Source organism: Lutjanus erythropterus, chromosome 17 (genome assembly GCF_056507025.1).
Source record: "Lutjanus erythropterus isolate fLutEry1 chromosome 17, fLutEry1.hap2, whole genome shotgun sequence".
NCBI classification, from domain to species: Eukaryota; Metazoa; Chordata; class Actinopteri; order Lutjaniformes; family Lutjanidae; genus Lutjanus; species Lutjanus erythropterus.
The window spans coordinates 29,899,216-29,920,199 of NC_139333.1; the positions used below are offsets into that span (position 1 = coordinate 29,899,216).

At 38.8% G+C, this 20,984-nt stretch overlaps 1 pseudogene; it reads right to left on the reverse strand.

Annotated features, from left to right (window-relative positions):
- LOC146312461 (uncharacterized) overlaps positions 1-14,927 on the reverse strand; it is a 49,228-nt pseudogene extending 34,301 nt beyond the window's left edge.
- Between the last annotated feature and the right edge of the window lie 6,057 nt (positions 14,928-20,984).

Here is a 20,984-nt window from a genome sequence, read left to right on the forward strand (position 1 = left end):
GTCCCAGACTGGAATGCATGACGTTGTAATTTATAAATTAGTTAAATTTTGTAGATTCTCTGTTGCAATTTTTTTTTTTTACGTTTCTCATGTTTTTTTCTTACAGATTAGATCCCATAACCATAGAAATACACTGTCAGTCCCACATGCACATTCCATGAGAGAATGAGTTGTGCTGCTGGATGAACAGCTAAATGAGATTACTGTCCCTGAGCAGCATACTTGGAAATACTGCTTTTTTGTACTTTCAGTTTCTTCTTGTCATGCATCTGTAGAAGCTGTAGATGCATTTCATGCATTTGTCTTTTCTGCTTTAGTTGCATTGATAGGCTATTTGCAGTAGTTTTTTTTAGTTGTGTTCTGTGATTTGTTGTTTTATTTAGTGACTTCTTGTGATTTGCCTTCAATTCAATCCAAAACATTTATTTCTCCCTAAGGGAGACTGTTGTTTCTTTGTTCCTAATGTTGTCCTTTGCTACAGATCCTCTATTCCACTTATGTCTAAAGAACCTGATTTTAACCCCTGCATTTTAAGACATCCTCCTGTTTTGACTGATCAACCACTTCAGACTAGTCATTCTAGCTATGTTATGTGGAATATAGGGAGTACTATGAAGGTTTTTCAGGAGCTTCAGGAGCAATGTTCTGGGGGAGAGGAAAGTTGTTTAACACAAAATGGGAAACCTGAAAAAAACCACATCTCCTTTCAATGTACATTTAACAATTCAACTTAACCCACTACTCACTTACATATGATATGTTTTCTCTTTTACATGACAAAACTTTGTAAATCAAGTGTAACTTTACCTCCTGGCTGTCATGGACAGTGGATGGCTCAATGTCACTTGGAAGAGGGAGATGAATGGCTGACCACGAGTCATGAAATATGTGGCAAAGAGAGTTAATTTTGAGTTTTCTGTCCAAAATCTGTGCTTCTGGTTCTGGAATGGCTAATTCAGTTTGAACCAGCAGTTTCAAAGTAGCTGATTGGTCAAATACGGCTTTCATCTTTGTCAAAGTGTTGATGGATGTTAAAACATCTGAAAAGGGGTGGACATTTAGCTCACTTGGTAGAGCGTGCGACCCATGTATGGAGGCTGCTGGTTCGATGTCTGCCTTCGGCCCTTTGTTGCGTGTCATCCCCTCTCTCTCTGCCCTGTTTCCTGTCAACTCTCTAGCTATCCTATTATTAATAAAAAATGGACAGAAAAATAACTTAGTTGGCCAACAGATCCAGTCCAGCTGCAATGGTTCCCGGTTCCGCTGGCCCACCTGAGCCAGGTGGAGGAGCAGATACGTGGCGGTCTGTTCTCCTCCTTCTTCTCCTCTCCCACCTAATCCTCATCTCCTCCTCCCATCCTCCCTCCTCTGTCCCGCTGTGAAAACAATCAGAGACAGTTTCTGAAGTTTGAAGTGCACAAAATTACGCACAGATCTGTCTAAGCAGCTCTGACAGAAGCACACATAACTTTTTCTGTAAATGACGGTGTTTTGTGATTGTGAAGAGGTGTGTGTGTATCAGCCAAGCCCACCAGGTGATATCTTGTGCTGAAACACCACAGACTTTGCGCTTTGACCAGGGTTTGGCTGGTCTAAAGCGCAAGCGCGTTTTACTCCAATGTGCTGAGCAGAAGATAGCAAACACACCGGGCCACACCTTGGTTTTACCTTCATGTTTAGACCTCCCGCCCACAGCGGCACAGACCCAGCGCAAACGCGTTTGCTATCTTACACACATGGTAAAAATGGCACTTGTGCTGGTGCAAGATAGCAAAGTCACTTGCGCTGGCGGTGCAATGGCTCCACAATCATCAAACGCCTTAATTTACATGAGTCTTTATTCTCCACAGGAGTGTCGATTAGTGAAGTGTCCTTTGAACATATTATCCACCACGTGTTTATTTGTGAAGTATGGGTATAGTATTGTATAGTATAAGTTAACTGAACAATCTGGGCTCACGTGTTTTGTCTTTTTTTCTCCACCTATATTATGTATTTATTATGTCATATTTATAAAACAGCTATGTTTTATATATTTGCTCGAAGTGAGCTTACCTGAAAGGAAAGGGCGGGACAGGTCAAAATATCACTCCCACCCCTGGCACAAGATGACAAAGGTGGATTTGGACACACCTTGAATAAATTAAATCCACTGCCCCTCGCACTTTCGATCAGCGTGAGATAGGGACCTATGAGTGCATAAACTGCATTGGTACTGCATATGTGCAACTCACATGCACTGCCTTCATGTATGTTTTTGGCAGTATTTAGCATGTGTGACGAAAAATTGCAAGTCAGAACTATTTGCATTACTCTAACTATTGTGTTTGTGCTATTCACTCTTGATTACATGGTCAACAAGTGTTGTTCTTGTAAAGAAAAGGGTTCTCTGTTCTAACAAGTGAGATGTGTTTATTTGTATAGTACATGTGTGCATGTATACGTATGTACATACATACCACTGACATGTGGTGGTTTTTGGCTGTGATTGTATTTTCTTTTTCTATAGAGCCAAAAACTGGATTTGTAGTCCAGTGTTAAAGTTGTGTTATTCTTTGACTAAATACAGCTCAGTGTTTCCTCTATCCTGGTCCTCTGGTTCCGCCGCCCTGCATGTTTTAGATGTTTCTCTGCTCCAACACACCTGATTCAGATGCAGCTCGTCATGAAGCCTCTGCCTGATAGGCTGAAGCCTGACAACGAGCTGATCATTTGAATCAGGTGTGTTTGAGCAGAGAAACATCGAAAACATGCAGGGCAGTGAGCTCTGAGGACCAGGATAGAGGAAACACTGCAGCTGTTGTTGTTTAAACAAATGGTTTTCTTCATGACTCAGTTTTTTGAAAATGTTATGGTAGTAAATGCTGTAGTTGAGAGATTAGGCTGGATGAATTTATTTAAATAACAGAAATCAACATACAGAAATAGAAAAGTATGCAGAAGCTTTAAAACTTAATAGTGTGAGACCTACTTGAACAGATTGGTTGATAACATAACAAAACACTATCCAAATCCAGTATATTGAACATTGATTCATTCATTCATTTTCTGTAACTGCTTATTCCGTAAGGGTCGCGGGCTGCTGGAGTCTATCCCAGCTGACATTGGGTGAGAGGCGGGGTTCACCCTGGACAAGTCGCCAGTTCATCACAGGGCTACAACACATAGAGACAGACAACCACTCACACTCACATTCACACCTACGGGCAATTTAGAGTCACCAATTAACCTAGCCTGCATGTCTTTGGACTGTGGGAGGAAGCCGGAGAACCCGGAGAGAACTCACACAGACACGGGGAGAACATGCAAACTCTGCACACAAAGGCCCCGCCCCAGCAAGCCAGGGGATCGAACTCAGGACCTTCTTGCTGTGAGATGGCAGTGCTAACCACTGCACCACCATGCCACCCTATATTGAACATGAAGAAATATTTTTTAGTAAACATAACTTTGATATGTATTCGATGTACATATTTTTTTTCATGTAAATTGAACATACTTTTTTGTGTCCACTTGTTGTAGTTACAATCAGGTTGACTGTTGATCGTCTGTGCGCTCTGAGCGTGTGTTCTCGTTGGAAGGTAATATTGTAAATAAAAACAGATCCCGATCAAGTTGATATACTTGTGTTTCTGGCAAATAATATCAGAAATTAAGATGGGCCGTTCAGCTTGACTATTGGTTCTATGTTTTACCTTGCTATGTTTTTATTTCAAAGCTTTAGAGCTGTATAGTCTCTATTCAGGGAGGCTTTTCATCCTACTGTGTCGTCTATGTTACGAATACTGTAGCACTTTGAGACTAAGCTTGAAAAGTGTAACACATTTCTTTTAACTTTGTTCTAGGCTGTAAAGTTAATAAAGTAACAAAAATAATGAGGTTGTGTTGTGGTGTTTAAGGGGAGCAGGCAGGTTTTGCGGGGGGGTTAAATTTATTCAAACAAATAATAGGTCATTTTAAATTCGTTCAACATTAATTTTTTGAAAAAGTGACAGCCGAAGTCTGAATGTGATGCCTATAGGCATAAATCTTCTAGTTTGTGTCCACTTGTTGTAGTTACAATCAGGTTGAAGGTCTGATGTGCACTCAAAGATTCAGTGAATTCTCTCAAAAATTCCTGTGTCAAAATATGTTGATAATGACATGGTGATAAGGTTATAACACCGATGATATCATAGAGTCCATGCTAGATCAAAGGACAGGGTATGTGATGTCATCAAATTCCCTTTGATGACATCACAGCCACCTGACATTCTGATGTCTTCTATTGTGTGTGTGTGTGTGTGTGTGTGTGTGCAGACAAAGTTAGTGACTAGGTGAGGGATGTAACAAAGGACACTTTGTTATAAAGTGTAATTAATACCAAACCACACTGTGCAATATTCACAAGGCAGAAGTCATCAGTCAGTAGTCACAAACAACTAAACTATGCACATTAATAATGGCACTCAGCACTTTGATAGCAACATTTGCACTTTATTAGCAGAATTTGCACAGAACAATTTGCACGTTGCATTTTTGTACAATTTGTAGTGTATTTATTGTCTCTATTTATTGATAGCATGTGTCATTTTAAACCATGAGCTTACAGATAATAATGTTAATGTTACATGAACATGACACCATGTCCTCTTGCAGTGATGGGAATAACGGCGTTAAAATAATACGCCGTTACTAATGGCGTTACTTTTTTCAGTAACGGTTAATCTAACTAATTACTTTTTCTATCGTTACAACACCGTTACCGTTACCAACACGCCGTTACTGCGCGTTAATGAAGCTACTCACTGAAGCTGTCATCCGACTTGGCTCACACAGACACAGGAGCTGCAAATGTGTGTGTTTTTTTCCCTTTGGTGAGGGGGGAGGGCAGGGGCAAGATAACCGCCTAAGTAATGATGATTGGCTAAGGTAGAGTAAGATTTCATGTTAAGCCAACCAGAGACATCAGGTGGGTGGGTGTTTACACTGCCGCCACCATAACAAAAGTCACAGAGATAACTAATCCCGTGCTGCTATTATACCAGCTCTTCGCACGCCTCCTGGGCGACCCACCTAGAACATACTGTGTCTACTATTACATGTACCAACAATGCTAAGTCAATTTTAACATCAGCTTTGTTTGTATCAGGTTTCATTCTCCTTTCAAATTTCAGTGCTGTTGTCTTGTGTTTTCACACTCTCTAATAAAGGCTTTTATGTTTGCACAGTACATGTGTCAGGTTGCCAATTCCTCTCCATTAAACAGAATGAAATTACTTGCAGGAGATAAAAGGCTGCTGACATTTTACAGTCCATATAAAAAACTTGAAATCAGTTTGCATTAATTGCATCTTGCTGTAAATAATAGCATCAGTTAAGTATAAAGGAAACAGTTTTATAAATTGTTGAATGCCAACTGAGTATTTTTAAATTATCATTAGTCAGACCTATACAGTACTATGTGATCACTGGAGAAATGTCTGGATCCACACATTATTTGGCTTCTTTATTTTTCTTTAAACCAATCACAATAGTCTTGGGCGGTGCGAAACCAGTGGTGGAGCCAGACAATTTTCATAGGGGTGGCCAGACTGAGACCATAGCTCACACAGGGGTGGCAAAGAAACTGGTATCTTATTACCATCCTTCTACTGCACGCACAGAGTCGGTTGGCACCTTCACTCGTGGTGCACAAGAACTACTACTACTTTTTCTTAAAGTTGTTTTACTCATTTATAAAGTTTTAATGACCTCGCTCCTCCATACATTCAGGATCTTCTTTCATTTTATGTTCCAGCCAGATCACTGAGGTCCTCCACTGCTTTTCTTTTAAATGTTGCTCATGTGTCCGACAGACGTTCTGGTGAGAGTGCCTTCTGTTTTTATGCCCACAAACTGTGGAATTCTTTGTCTTTGGACATTAGATTGGCAAACTCTCTTGGAATTTTTAAGAGATGTATCTTTTTAGTCTGGCTTTTAATCATTAATTTGGGAGTAAAATTATAATCTTGGTCTTCTAACCTCAATGATTAGGTTTTTTATATTATTCTTTATCTGTGTTCCTTTTACTTGATTATTTTTTTTAATCATAGTTGTAGTGTAACTACAACAAGTGGACACAAACTATCTTCTTCCATGTTTGGATAACCAGCATAGCTGGTGAAAAAATGATCACAGGTAATGTTGTGTCCTTGCAGCCCTGCTGTCTTTTCTAGGACCACACTCTTCCCCTGATTTTTCTCAGGAACACCATCAGCTGGTTTGCCTGTGTACACTCACATGTTCCAGGCATAACTTGTCTTCACATCACATGCTGTCCATATCTTTATATCACACTTAGATGGTTTGTTTGGCATATACTGCTTGAATGGACTCCATCCCATAAAACCGACGAGACGCTCATCAACAGTGATGTCAGAACCTGGTTTGTGAATGAGTGGCAGGCGCTCCACCCACTTCTGCCAAACTTCCGTGATTGGTGCCAGCTTGCGTGTGATGACTGACAAATGAGTTATGACTTAAGGTAAGATTAATACCATTTTGTAAGTCCTGTTTGATTCAAAATAATTACTTGTCTTTTTTTGTATTTGTCTTGCTGACTTTTTGTCATATTCTCATGTAGATGTTTGCAGGTTGCAGATCACATGGCAAAGTGAAGAGCATGTCAAAAAGAAGAGCCAGACTTCCTCCTGAGGCTGCTCAGTTTATTTTATCTGGAGGTGACAAGCCTTGTTTAAAGGTCCAGTGGATCAATGACTATAAAGGTATGTTACAGATCATTATCTATGAATACTATGTGAACATTACTAGAGTTGCAATTTAAGATTACTTTAATAATTGGGGTTATTATTTCTCTGATTACTCAACTGATCAGATTAGAAAAATGTTTTTTTAATTTCCATTACTATATTAAAAAACAAAATATTGTTTTAAATTGACAATGTTAGTGCACAACATATATAAATAACAGGTATTTTTATGTTGTTTGCTCCTTGAATGGTGAAAATGGTATAAAAAAAATCTCAGTGGGTTTATTCTCGGTAAATTAAAGATTAAATAAAATAAAAAGTTTGCTTCAAAAAAAAAAAAAAGGTTACTACACCCAGTGGTAGAAATGACCACACTTGTCTGGAAGAATTTCTTTTAATAAATTCTGTCTCTACAATTTTTGCTCAGATTTCAAGTTTGCATTTTAAATGACACTTTTTTTATTTATTCTCTTTAAATTTCACATTATCATTTTATTTTTTTCATTGTACATTATGCATTTCATTTGCTGTTTTGACTTCCGTTTTCTTTTTTTAGTAAAATTACAGCCTGATTAAGCTTCCAGTGTTAAAAAGTGTTTCAATTGTATTTCTTTTTTTCCATACAGAGGTGGTCTGGGTCTTTGACATTGAGACTGTGATTATTTGCAGCTAATGTAGTTCCTAGTTTTAATCAACAAAGAGGGGTCTTATACTTTGGTTGTTTTTGGACAAATAGTTTTCCCCGCCTCTGGCATGTTTCCAGTGTTCCGCCATATGTTCTGCTCAGCAGACGCCATGCAATGTGAACAGCTCTGCAATGCAGCAAGCAATGTCATAATCGCAGAACACAACGAACGGATAATGAAATTTGTTGCCAACTATTTTGATAATTGTTTTTTATTGATTTTATTGATTCATTGTTGCAGCCCTAAACATTATCATTCAGACCTTTTTTCTCACTGGTTAAAAGTCTATTTCTGTTAACAGCTGATCAGCTGCAATTACTAAACCTGATTTCAACCTTTATATCTTTCTTGGACAACAACAAGACAAGTTAGAGGTCAGGAACATGGACTGTACATGTGTTCAGTCGTCATGTCTTCATATTGTTTTAGCCTGTGAAAGATTTGAGTGTGTTTAAGATGACGTCCTCATATGGTCTGACCCAACGTCTGTAGAGTGTGTTACATTGTCATCATATTGTTGGTTAGCAGATACTGTAGATTGTTAACAGGTTCTACAGAGTTTGGCATAATGAGCCCAGATCCTCCTGTGAATTATGTTCCTTAAGGTCTGTGTGCCCTGCATGTAACCTCACTGCAGCCTTTTTGTCTCAATATGAGATGACACAAAGTGTGTGACACGTATGTTAATTCATCATTAGTGTCAATTTTAATGATTTTTTTTTTCATTTCTTAACAACAATTATGATGAATTATGATGAATTGCATCATAATTTCCAGTTACAGTACTTTGTAATTACAAACAAACCTTTTCTGTCATTTAGTTTAAGGACAGCCAGCCCACTGGAGGTGTTCCCTTCCACCAGACAGCATCTGCAGAGCAGGTAAGACAGATTTCTTCTTATTCATTCAAATATTTCATGTTCTTTGGAGATATTTACTATATGAGGAAATATTGTAGAATCTCAAGCAAGACTAATGTTCTTTACATTTGATTCTTGATTTGAATAGTTAAGAGCAAGCCGTCATCTGCAAAATGTAAAGCGGCATCATGCTCATTGTGAGGAACATTATGATGAGGCTAAGAAAAGGATATTTGAGAGAGAGAAGCAGATGACTTTGAGTCTGATCACCGGAGTGAATAATTCTGTGAGTATGCTAATCCAAGCAAAAAACAAACATTCTTTTTGTCATATGTACATTAATTCTTTTCAAGGTGTTTATTTTACAAGAACATTATTTTTAGAACATCCATGGGCCTACAAATGTAGCTGAATTTCTCTCATTCATGTATTGTTTCCAGTTCATGCACCATGGTTGAAAGACAAAGATGCAACAGAAAGGAAAAGGCTTATAAATTAAGATTTGGCAGCAGAAACTGAACACCAGGGATAGTCAGAGTCTGTCCTGTGGAAGTTGGATGCAGAAGCGTTATAGTACAATAGCATGAGGATGATCATCCACCCTGGACAACATGGAGGGCACTTCTGCCTCAACCGCCCTGGACAACATGGTGAGCACTTAAGCATCAGTGACACTCAACCAAGAAATGGTAAAATATAAAAGGCACCCAAATACAAAATGTTTGAAGTGAACGTACTAAAAGTTAATTCTTCTCAGTTGTGACAGTATGTAAATGTGTGCTTTAATCACAATACATATTCTATTTTATCCTTTTAGGTTCTCAGCAGAACACAGCATTTCAAGTGGTGTATCCCAAGTAACCTGAATGTTCTTCAATAGAAAGCAAGGTTAAAGAGCACTTTGTATTCACATTATTAACTAAACTAAATTCTTAAGAGATTTTTTGTTTCCATGTATGACAGCTGGGAAGGCGAGAAGCAAGTGGACAGGTGACAACATTTCATAACAAGATGCAAAGTACCAGGTAAAGGGGACTGGGCCGTCTGCCTCCAAGCAGAGCTGGTAGCTCTGGAAGACTGGGTTGCAATCAAATACTACATTTACAACAGAATTATAGCATTGAAAAGGAAGATGAATCGATAGAACTTTAAAATGCAAACTATGGCCCAGGTACAATTCCATATCAGTTGAACTTTTGTAAATGATTATGCTAAGTTGCTCAATGCTGCCAAATGTTAAATGAGCATGTTTTTTTCAACCCCGCGCTCTTCTTGTTTTATTCACAGTACCTGCTGCAATTTCTTTCAGAAAATGAGGTTTAAGATGATAGGTTCATACTCTGCTCTTAGTCTCAACAAGCATTGCATTGTTCTTACCCATAAGTTATTGAATCTTCTTTTTGAACTATTAGGAGATTGATTGGAATGGGAGCTAAATGTAACAGGTTTCAATATAGTAACTTGAATTAATGTATATGTGATGAAAATTCTGACTTTATTTAGACAGGTTAGCTGAATATGCTATTTCATAGAAGCTGTGAGCTTCAATAGAAGATTAATTGTGGTCATTTTTTATAGAAAGATACTAAAGAGACTTTTCCTGGTTCAGTTCAAACATGCCTTGTCTACTGCACTGCCTTATGATGTGGCAGAAAGAAGGCAATAGTTCTGCATTGTCTGTGGTCTGTTCTGGCTGAAATTTACATATTTTGCCAGCAATTAAAAAAGTAAGAAAGGCAGACAGTGTTACATGTTTTTATTCACATGAACATTTACTACAAAATTCATAAATGCAATACAATGATAAGACTTAAAAGGCAGACTGACCACATTTTTGAGTCTCTTTTTAAGTCTGTAAGTGTGTAAACACGTGTGTGTGCGCTTGTATTACTATCATTATGGGGACATTGTTTACACAGTAACGCCATGGGGACCTCTGACAGCACGGGGACCAAAATTGAGGTCCTCATTACGGGAAGCCTTTTAAATGGACGCAGGAGCCATTCTGAAGGTGCCTGTGAAGTTTTTAGCTTTGGCCCATAAATTATGTTTTTCCATCAGGACACACACACACACTGTTCCCTCACTATCCCCCCCTAAAGGTCCTTATCCAGTATTGCACTCAGTTGTCCTCACACCCACACATCTTCCAAATATGGTAAGTACTGCTCCTTCCGAGTCCCTATTAAGAATGTTATGAACATTCATAGTGTTAAGGTAACATTTGATGAGGATGTGTATATATGTATAGCTACAGACTCAGGAAACTTTCCCTATCCCTTGGAATGACCATATCTCAAGTTTGCTTGGGACTTTGGAGCTGGTATTACAATATGTTGATCCCAACCACATGTTGATACCATGAGGATTTGGACTGGGCGCTGTCGGAAGTGGAGAAAAAATTTCTCATTCACATTTCTTCAGAATTGTCACCAGAGGAAAGCAAGGCAGACCAGTTCCAATTCTTCTGACCCCGAAAATGCTTCATGCTTTGGAACTCCACGTTCAGCAAAGAGAGGCCTGTGGGGTTCTTCAGGACAATATTCATGTGTTTGCAAGACCTGCAACTATGTCGCTTCTACATGGCTCAGACTGCATCCATGGCTTTGCCAAGGCATGTGGTGCAAAGTGTCCCAAGGCATTGTCATCAACCAAACTGCGAAAACATGCAGCAACTCTGTCAACAGTGCTAAACATGACTGACACGGACATGGATCAACTAGCCAGCTTTCTTGGTCATGACATCAGGAACCACCACGAGTTCTATAGACTACCAGACAAGATACTGCAGCTGGCAAGGATCAGTAAAGTTCTACTGGCTTTTGAGAGCGGGAGATTGGCTGAGCTTCATGGAAAGAACCTAGACGAAATCACAATAGATCGGGTAGTTACGTGACCATACCTGCTGCACACAGCATGTGTGTCCGGATCATAGACTGTATGGTCCAGATTAATTGTGCAGCACTAGTAGAGGTGATGTGTATTCTGATGTGATTAACAGTTCCGCCTTCAAATAATGCAAATGGTGTATGTATTTCATAGAACCATCAGCAGAGGAAACTATTGCAGGTGCTGTCGGGAATAAAAACTCCTCAACAGGCAAGCAACACAAACAGCCATCAGCAAAGCATCGAGCATCTTCTGGAGTCAGTCCTGTGGCACATTCCTCCAAAGGTGATTTTTTTTCTTTATTATTATTGCAGTAATATCAGTTGATTTGGAGACAGGAGATAAATGAAAAAAAAAGACTCCTACCAACTTTCACACCTCAGTCTGGTGGCCTCAAGTACTGTATTTCAGTACAAATTAAATTTTCTTTTTTCTAACAAGAATCCATTTCATATGTGGGAGACCTTAGAGAATATGGAAAACATGTCATGTTTCTGGTGGGCAGGAAAGGCAGGGAGAGCAGCTTAATGGGAGTACTGGATGGCAGACTGAGACTGGTTCATGAACAGGAAGTGCAGGCCGGTTTAACAGCAGGGGAAAGGAGATGATGCAGGCAGCGGTTGGTGCATGGGGATAGAACTCTGAAGAGATCTGTGGAAAACTCAGAGTCAGAGACACCAAGGCCAAACTACAAGGTGCAACAGATAATGACAGTTCAAAATGTGTGAGAGGAGAGGACAGGGCTCCATGTAGCAGTCTAAGCCTATAGCACTGTAGTTATAAAATGGTTGAGGGCTACCTGAACCAGTCCTAACTAAAAGCTCTGTCGTAGACGAAGGTTTAAAGCCTGGACTTAAATGTAGATGGAGTGTCTGCCTCTCTGACCTGTGGAGAGAGCTGGTTCCACAGTAAAGGAGCCTGGTAACTGAAGGCTCTACCTCCCAGTCTGTTTTAGAGATACTGGGAGTCACTAACAGACCTGCATTCTGGGAGCAAAGTGCACTGGCGGGACAGCAGGGAATGATGAAGTCTTTCAGATAAGGTAAAGTATCTCAAAAACTAAAGCACTTTTGAGGGTCTTCCCTCTGGCCTAGAATGGAATATGATCACAAGTGGTGGCTCAGATGTAGGTTTATGTCAGCTGTAAACTGATAGACTGAGAGCTGAACACTGATCAAATCACTGAGGACAGACGCCTATATCGGCTCTGATCAGCCTCATAATTTCACTTGTACTGTATGTACTGACGCAGGACTTGGAACTGTAGCTTCTCCCTTATACTGTTACTAAAACCTTTATTTTTGTCTCCTGACATCATAAATGAAATTAAAGAGCAGCATATTAATTCCACAGAGAAAACATCACTGCCTGTGCAGGGCACACCTGTAGTTACACCCTCTCAACCCCACTGTGAAGAACACACACTTCACCGTCATGAGACACTGCAGAGGCAAAAAAAAAAGCACAACATCATCTAATGACATGTTTCACTATCACATTTACAACAACACATAACTCCGCCTGTCTACACATAGCATAAAATATGATCACACATTTCCAATCCGTGTTTCCTCCAATTCCATTGATACACAGACAACCTCTTCACACACACACACAGCCGCAAAGACAATATGTCTACACACGGTGCTGTACTCCACGACTACCTGGCGACAGCTCCGCTTTCGCACATGTAGATTAGTTCCAGATCACTTTCCCTTACTCTTCTACACACCCACACATTCCACCCATGTGCATGGAAACAATTGCCCATAACTACAGCATTATTTTTACAAACACATACATTGCTTTTGCAAACCCACCGCAATAATTATTTTATTACAACTATTACTGTTGTCCTGCTTTCTCCTTTTCCTATGTTTGTTTATTTTAACTCTTGTTAATACACCGTAATACAGATTTAACATTGTAATTGCATACTAATCATTTCTTCCATTAGCACTGACAGTTTCATAGTTTGTTGAAACCTTTCAGCATTTAACTACAATTACTACAAATCTTTACCTGATAAAACAAATGCCTAATGCCCATACCTAACTGCCCGCACCAAGGATGTCTTTCTGTAAAACGCTGCACATATGAAATCGTGCTGTTCACAGACAGCCTGCTGTCATTACTTTCACACAGACAAGGAGTCCTGTCTAGAAGAGAACCGAAAGATCACGTGACTTGACCATTTCAGTCAAATAACGGACACAATTCTTGCAATTGCAATTGCAGTTGTGCAAATACAGTTACCTTCTAGACACGACCGAAACAGAACCACAGCGCCTAAAAAAAGAAATACTGTTACAGTTCAAGAGGTGGAGGACCCAAATACAGACAACACAAGACAGTGGGGAGCAGTTCAAAAAAAGTTTAATGAATATAAACAAAAGAAACAAAGGCTTACTCAGATGCAGGGAGGTAAAAATTCAAAGACCAATGAAACTGAATCCACAAAGGTAAACTCAAAAAACGGTCCAGGGGAAAAACAGCACGGTTGACACACCGAAGGGAAACACAGGGAATCCAAGCTGACCGACATTAGGAACAACCAACCAACTGACAAAGACACAGAGAAACAGAGGGACTAAAGTAGAGAGAACTAATGAGACACAGGTGGGCAAACAGGTGAAACACATGACAATCAAAAAGAGAGGGAAAACAGACAAAGACAGGAAGTAAAAAAAGACACACGAGGGAAGACCAGAACTACCAAAATAAAACAGGAAATAACCAACAAAAAACCAAAACCATGACAAATACATGCCGTGGTGCCAATGCTGCCCATGTGGCACGCCGACATACATATATATATATATATGAGAAAGATATACACATAGTGGACAGAAAGACAGATGGAGAGAGACGGAGACAGATAGAGAGAAAGACAGACAGTGTAATTGGAAGAGTGATGACTTTAAAAAGGTGTTATCAGTGGTATATACATTAATAATAGTAGAGTCCAGTGTTTGCAGACTCTTCCCTTTCAGTGAGTCTGCTCCATGTTCCATCGCAAACAGAAGTTTGCCAATCTTGGCCACTTGGAATGTTTTATCTGTCTGCTGATAATACTCGCAGTGGACTCTGATATCATGTCCCATAAAACGAGCAACTTGCTTGAGTTCCTGATTGTTGAGGTCGAGAAGCTGACATAGGGTAACAACGTGCTTCCTTAACTTTGTTGACCTCAGCAGTTCTGGGTTTTTGGCCTTGCTCTCTTCTGCATATCTTCTGAGGCAGTCACACCCACGAAGATTGGTTGTTGTGCCAAACCTTGCAAACAGAAATGGTCAGTCAGGGAGAAAGGTCCCCATCTTACTTCTTGAGCGCACAAAAGCTTGACTGCCTCTCTTTCCTTGTGTCACCAAATGGGTCAGTCTGGCGCTCAGTTGTTTTTCCACCGGTGAGTTTCATATATGCCCTTATTCACAGGGCCAGTGTCTGCTTTTAGATATGTCTCGAGGGTTAAATGTGATGCTTCTCCTTCACGCTTTTATTGAACACAATTATTTGTGCAAGAGGGCTCTCGCTTAATTAGCACTCACATACCCTCTTAACTCTGCCTCTGCGTCATCCTCAGCTTTCTGCAGGTAGTTCTGGAGAGTGACTACATCCTCTGTCAGAGGTACGTTGTCTTCTTTGCCCCACTTCCGTTGCTTAATTGTGCCATGAACATTAGTCAACATGTAAGTGGACCAGGAGTTATCCAGCAACTCCTTGAACTTTTTTGCCTTCTTCTCAGTTTTGACATCAGACATCATCAAACAGTGGCCTATCCAGGCCTCTGTTGCCCCTTTGAGTGAAAAGCCAATTTTAACGGCTGTAGATGGCTTTCCATAATTCGTTCTTGCTTTCATTATAGTTTGACACATGCCTGGCTGCTTTAATTGCCAGTTGAAAATCTGCATCACAAATGTCTTTAAGACTTTTGACATGCTTGTCAATCTCCTTGGCACTTTGTTCACGGCCCTTTTTTGCAAATAATGTATCTCCATGTGCACAAATCATCTCATCATTCCTGATGTGAGAGGTTACATGATCCTGTAGCATAGAATGAATGATCCTTTGTACTCCAATGGATGATTCTCTGACTGGAATCTGGTGTGAGGAAGAATTTTGTACTCTACTTGCCTTTGTGTCTTTCCTCAGAGGCAGTGGCTCTTCAATTGAGCCTTTTTACAGTATAAGCAGTAATGAGCAAAATGGCGAGCTATCTCACAACAAACTACAATTATGTGTGTAGGATGAATTACCTGTCCAGCAGAAAACAGGCAACCTTGGCGTCACTGTGAAAACGTTTGTCCTCCATCAGCAATTTCCATCGTGTAAACGCTATGCCGATGTTGATTCGTGTTTTTGCCATTTCCTGTCATGCTTGCGTTTACTTTCTTCGCGTCTCCGCTTCTTGGATGACGGGGATTCACTGTCTGCTGCTTTTTGTTCTGGTACAGTGTATGTATGATCCTCCATTTGTCAAAACTGTGCCAGTCAAGGTTCACAACGCTAAATGGTCTGCCAGCAATCACCTGCGTCTATCCTCCCCGTCTACTTCCGTGTTTACGCTGCGGCGTCTACGTAAGGTCGCCATGGGCTTCCCAAGACTCACTGTTAGTGCAGTTTGTCCGCTCTGTGATGCCGCAGACTGCGCAGGATGATGATCTCCGTAAGTGGACCCGACCGTATGTAACTATAAATGGCTATTTCTAAAGTAACGGGAACATATAGATTATGAGTTTACGTTGATTGGTAATAATAAATACTTATATATGTAATAATACATACTTATATATAATATCTCATTTATGTACATAAATTCCTGTAATTATTACACACTGGTCCTTTAATGTAAAGCCTTTATTTCCCTAATGCCTCTTCCTAGTTTTTCTTCTGTCCCTCTCACTTGCAAGAGCACGTCTGCTCATTGTTGGCTCCTCAATACTTTGGTCTAGTGGACTATCTGGGGTGTGTCTTCTTGCTGCACTGCATTCTGCATAGCCCTGCATTTTCTAGACCTTCTCTGAGCATCCCTCCAATACCTTCTCTGACACCTCTGCTCCCTCTCACCCAGCTCTCCTATTTGCCTCACTTTCTTCTCTTGAACTCTGTCTTTCCTTCTCAAGGTTTTCCCTTCTGCTGTCTGGATCACGGTTTAATTTCTCTCTTCTCTTTCTTTGATACTCCCTGTTTCTCTTTCTTTGCTCCTCCACTGACACTGACTGCTTCTTTCCAGCCATGCTTGCCTGCAGTACAGATAAAAGCAATAAATACAAGTTGGACCTTAATTGGGAGATGACCTACTGATGTTAGCTAGCTAATTAACATATGTAGCTGTTATCCTTTACATATAATGACTTTCTATAAGCACTTGTCAACTCCGTCAGCTTACGTTTCACCTCCGTCAGACATTTTAACAGTGTCTTGTACACTGGAGCCTTTTTGTTTTTTCCCCAGTTGTTAGCTAGCCTGCTAACCTGAACTAAAAAGGTAACATTTATTTAAAAATTCTTTAACAAGATTATTATAATGGGAAGATGGATTTGAAATGTCAAAGCTGTGACTGTGATGATATCAACATTGTTTTATTAAAATATCAAAAAATGTAAAACTTACCAGACCATGTCTCCCACTGTTGCACCCACCAAAAGCAGGAAACACCAATTGGGTCCTAAAGGTTATAGATGACCATGACTTTGCCTGATTTGAACACTGATCATAAAATAATAACATCAATCATAGCTAAAAGATTAAAAGCCATTGTGCCTGAGATTATAGACAATAATCAGTGTGGTTTTATACCAGGTAGGTTGTTGTCAAATAATATCAGATGGACTCTAAATATAATGGATTATGCTCAGAACAATGGCATAAAACTTCTACTCTTGACGTTAGATGCTGAGAAAGCATTTGACTAAGTGTGGTGGCCATTTATGTTTGAGATTGTAAGAAGTTTTGGTTTCCATGAAAAATTTATTAAGTGGCTTCAAATAATGTATAAAAATCCAATGTCAAGAGTAAAGGTCAATGGCACACTGTCTAGAAAAATTTGAATCCATAAAGGGACAAGACAAGGAGACCCTCTGTTACCAATTATATTTGCAATCTGTATTGAGGCACTTGCTGAAAATATAAGAAAAAATAATAACATTAAAGGGGTAAGGATAAAGGAAGAACAGCACAAATTGGCATTATATGCAGATGATGTGATTGTTTACTTAACCTCTCCAGACCAATCCTTACCAAACTTAATGGAAACAATTTCAGAATACAGTAAGCATTCTGGCTATAAGCTTAATGAAGGTAAATGTGAAGCACTAACTCTTAGGAAACAGATATCAGAAGAACTTAAAAATAGATATAAATTGGGATTTAAAGAAAATTAAATATTTGGGATTTTACCTTACTGGAGATATAAAGAACCTCTATGTAAATAATTATCAAGTTTTGGAAGAAATTGATTGAGACAAGATTTAAATAGATGGAAAACTGTACCAGAACCAATACAGAGTAGAGTAGAAAATGTGAAAATGATGATCCTTCCCCAATTCCTGTTTTTATTCCAGGTTACCACTACCCATTCCACAATGTAGTTTTAAAAGATGGAATCAAATGCTTTCAAATTATATCTGGAATTATAAAAGGAAAAGGAAAAAAACTTAGTATGCTAATACAACCTAAAGAAAAGAGTGGGCTTAACTTTCCAGATTTATTTACTTATTTTCATGCTACACAAATAGATATAATACTGAAATGGATGAATAATAAAGTGAAAACTAAATGGAAACTAATAGAAAAACAATCAACACAAATATCAATTGGAACATTACCTTATTTAAGTTTAAAGGAAATGCAAAAACATCATGGGAATAATAGAAATATTCATAAAAGGTATGAGATTGACAAAAATTGTATATACTTGAGAGAGATGGTAAAGCTTAGCTAAAATTAACTTTAAAATTTTGGATGATATTTCTTTCTTTCTGGGAGGTTGGGAGATTTGAACATTGGTTACCTGCCTTGCTTGGTGATTTTAATCCAGAACTGAACACATATGCAACTAAAATTGTACTGCTGTCTGTAGTATTTGCAAGCAGTATTAAAGCTAACCTATAGTTAGCTATATTTGTTAGTGAATGTTAATCTAGTCTTCATTTATTTTTGTATTGGGGAGCCAATATCAAGACCAGTAAAGACCCCGTTATGGGCAGGTTCTGGTAGACTGGTTGAGCCCTGTTTGTTAGCTAGAAGGACTACGAGAATAAATTCTGTACAGGTTTGGGGTGAACCGTCCTGTCAGAAGGAGTAAATTAGAGTCATTTAGAGCAACATAATTTGTTATTAGTGTTATGAAGATCACTTTCAGATTGTGAGAATGGTATGAAGCACAGTGTCCTGACACAGATGTTACTGTCATTTTAGATGTCTCTTCAGCACCCAGAATTGTCAAACTGTAGGAGTTAAACACATTTAACATCATAAATTCCCTCCACAGTGTCACAACCGAACTAGGACTGAACCCAAATGCACGACCCTGGAGACGAGGTCAAATATAATATCTTTTAATAACAAAGTATCAAAGGAAAATCACTCAATCGAGGAAGATCTCAAACTAACAAAAAACACTCTGATGAGGAAAAATACCATAAACACAGAAGAAATCAAAATCACTCTTTCGAGGAAAATAACAAGGCAAAGTATCAAAATAACATAAGGCAAAACAAAGTATCAAAGAATACGAAACCTGACTTGACAAAGGTTGTGGAGCAAACAGGCATGGGTTCTCTGGCACACAAGACAAGACGAACTGGCACAGGACAAAGGGAAACACAGACTATATACCCACACACATGAGGTAATGGGAAACAGGTGGAAACAATCAGGGCAGGGCAGACAATCAGACCAGTGGGATCACACAAGGGGGAAGGAGCAAGTTACCTGAAACGAGAGGAGAGTTAGGTGTCAAAATAAAACAGGAAGCCACGAGACAACATAGACACAAGACAAAAACTAAACATAACTTATCCTGACTTCTTGGACATGACACACAGTGGGTGCTGCACATTCTGTCATCTGGTTTAAACTTGTAATATTATATCAACAAGCCATTATTAATGAGAACATATATAACACATATACATTTAAAAACTAAAAGCAGGAATTATAACCTACATAACTAATTTGATCAGATTATTTTCACAAATTCATATGTTCTTCATTATTGATTAGAACTGAAGAAAACTCGATAACAGAATGTGTCTCAGGACAATTTCAAAGCTTTTGACGCAAATTTGACAAATGTTACGACCCCCAAGTTGGGCTAGGGGATGAGGGGTGTAACAATAAATAAATTTAACCGGGAGAAAAAGGAAGGAAGAAAAATGTTCTTTGATTAACAAATTGTGCAAAATTAAGTTAACAAATTAAATAAAACAAAAGGGTTAACTTAATCTAATAAATTAAACACGTACACACACACACACTCCTGTACAGGCATTGAAGTGAGATCCAGATAAATTCAGATTAGGAGTGAGGACCACCCTTTCTACTAGATTTAAAGACAAAGTGATACTATATTTAAACACTAGGCGCCCTCCTAACTCTAGTTTCCACCTCAGCTTTTTAAAAAGCACAAAGGAAAGATATTTTGTGAAAAAGTTTGGTACCACTTGAGAGAGGACCTATTCATGGTGGCGATGCTGGATCCATTTCTGGTCAGACAAGTTTAATTAACTTGTGTTTTTTGCTTGTAGTTATTATTTGCTCACATTTTATATTTTACTATGGACATTGGACATACTTTATCATTGTGGATGTGTTTTAAAAAGAATTGCATGGGTTTAGATTTATAAATAACAGAACACCTAAAATTATTGCTCTATCCCTCCATCACTTATGAAAAAAGAAAAAACACAGTTGCACTTAAACTGCACAAATATTGCTCTGCTGCAGTGTGATACATATTAATATCATACCTGTTATGTACCACTGTGTTCTCCTCTGCTCAGTTTTCTGCCCCCCCACCCCCTTCAAGCTGCAGTGATTGGCAGCAAGAGCAGTCACTCTGCAATACATTTGTTAACTTCAATTTGCACTTAATTTGTTAATAAAAGAACCTTTCTTTACACATTTGTCTCACTTTTCCCTTATTCCTTTTTCACCCAGGTACATTTATCAGTCGTAACATTACCATTTCCAACAAAGTGGCAAAAAATGCCAATGTCAGTTGACAAAACTCTGTTTATTTAAACAGAGACCCAACATTACTGATGCTTGGGACATTTGCTTCAGTGAAGTGTAGTTGTGCAAAGTAAAGTGCAATCACCTTGAATTTAATTGTAAATGAAAAATTAATTGTTGCAATGAAAATATAAAAACAAAACTTATATATAAAAATGTAAATAAACAAAAACCACTTCACTGCATCCACTTCAAACCAACTTCAGATAACGAACATGTAATGTAATATCAGTAGCCAGTTACTGTCTTAACCATACATTAATACTGCTTCACTACTTAAGTTGCTATGAACAGACCTTTAGTTAAGTGTTTCAGTCAGGTTACCTGTTTGTCTTTTCTTATTAACCTGATTAAATACCACAACATGAACATAATGCAACAGTAGTCAACAATGGAAAGTAAAGTGCAAATACATTCATTCAATCACAGTACTTGAGCAAAAGTGCTTAGTTTTCTGATGCAGATTTGCAGTGGTAGGATGTAACTAACATGTCAATCTGGCAACTGTCTCAAACATTAAAACTTTGAACACTTAAGTTCTAATACAAGTTAAATTTTCAGTAATTAAGTTTACGTATCGC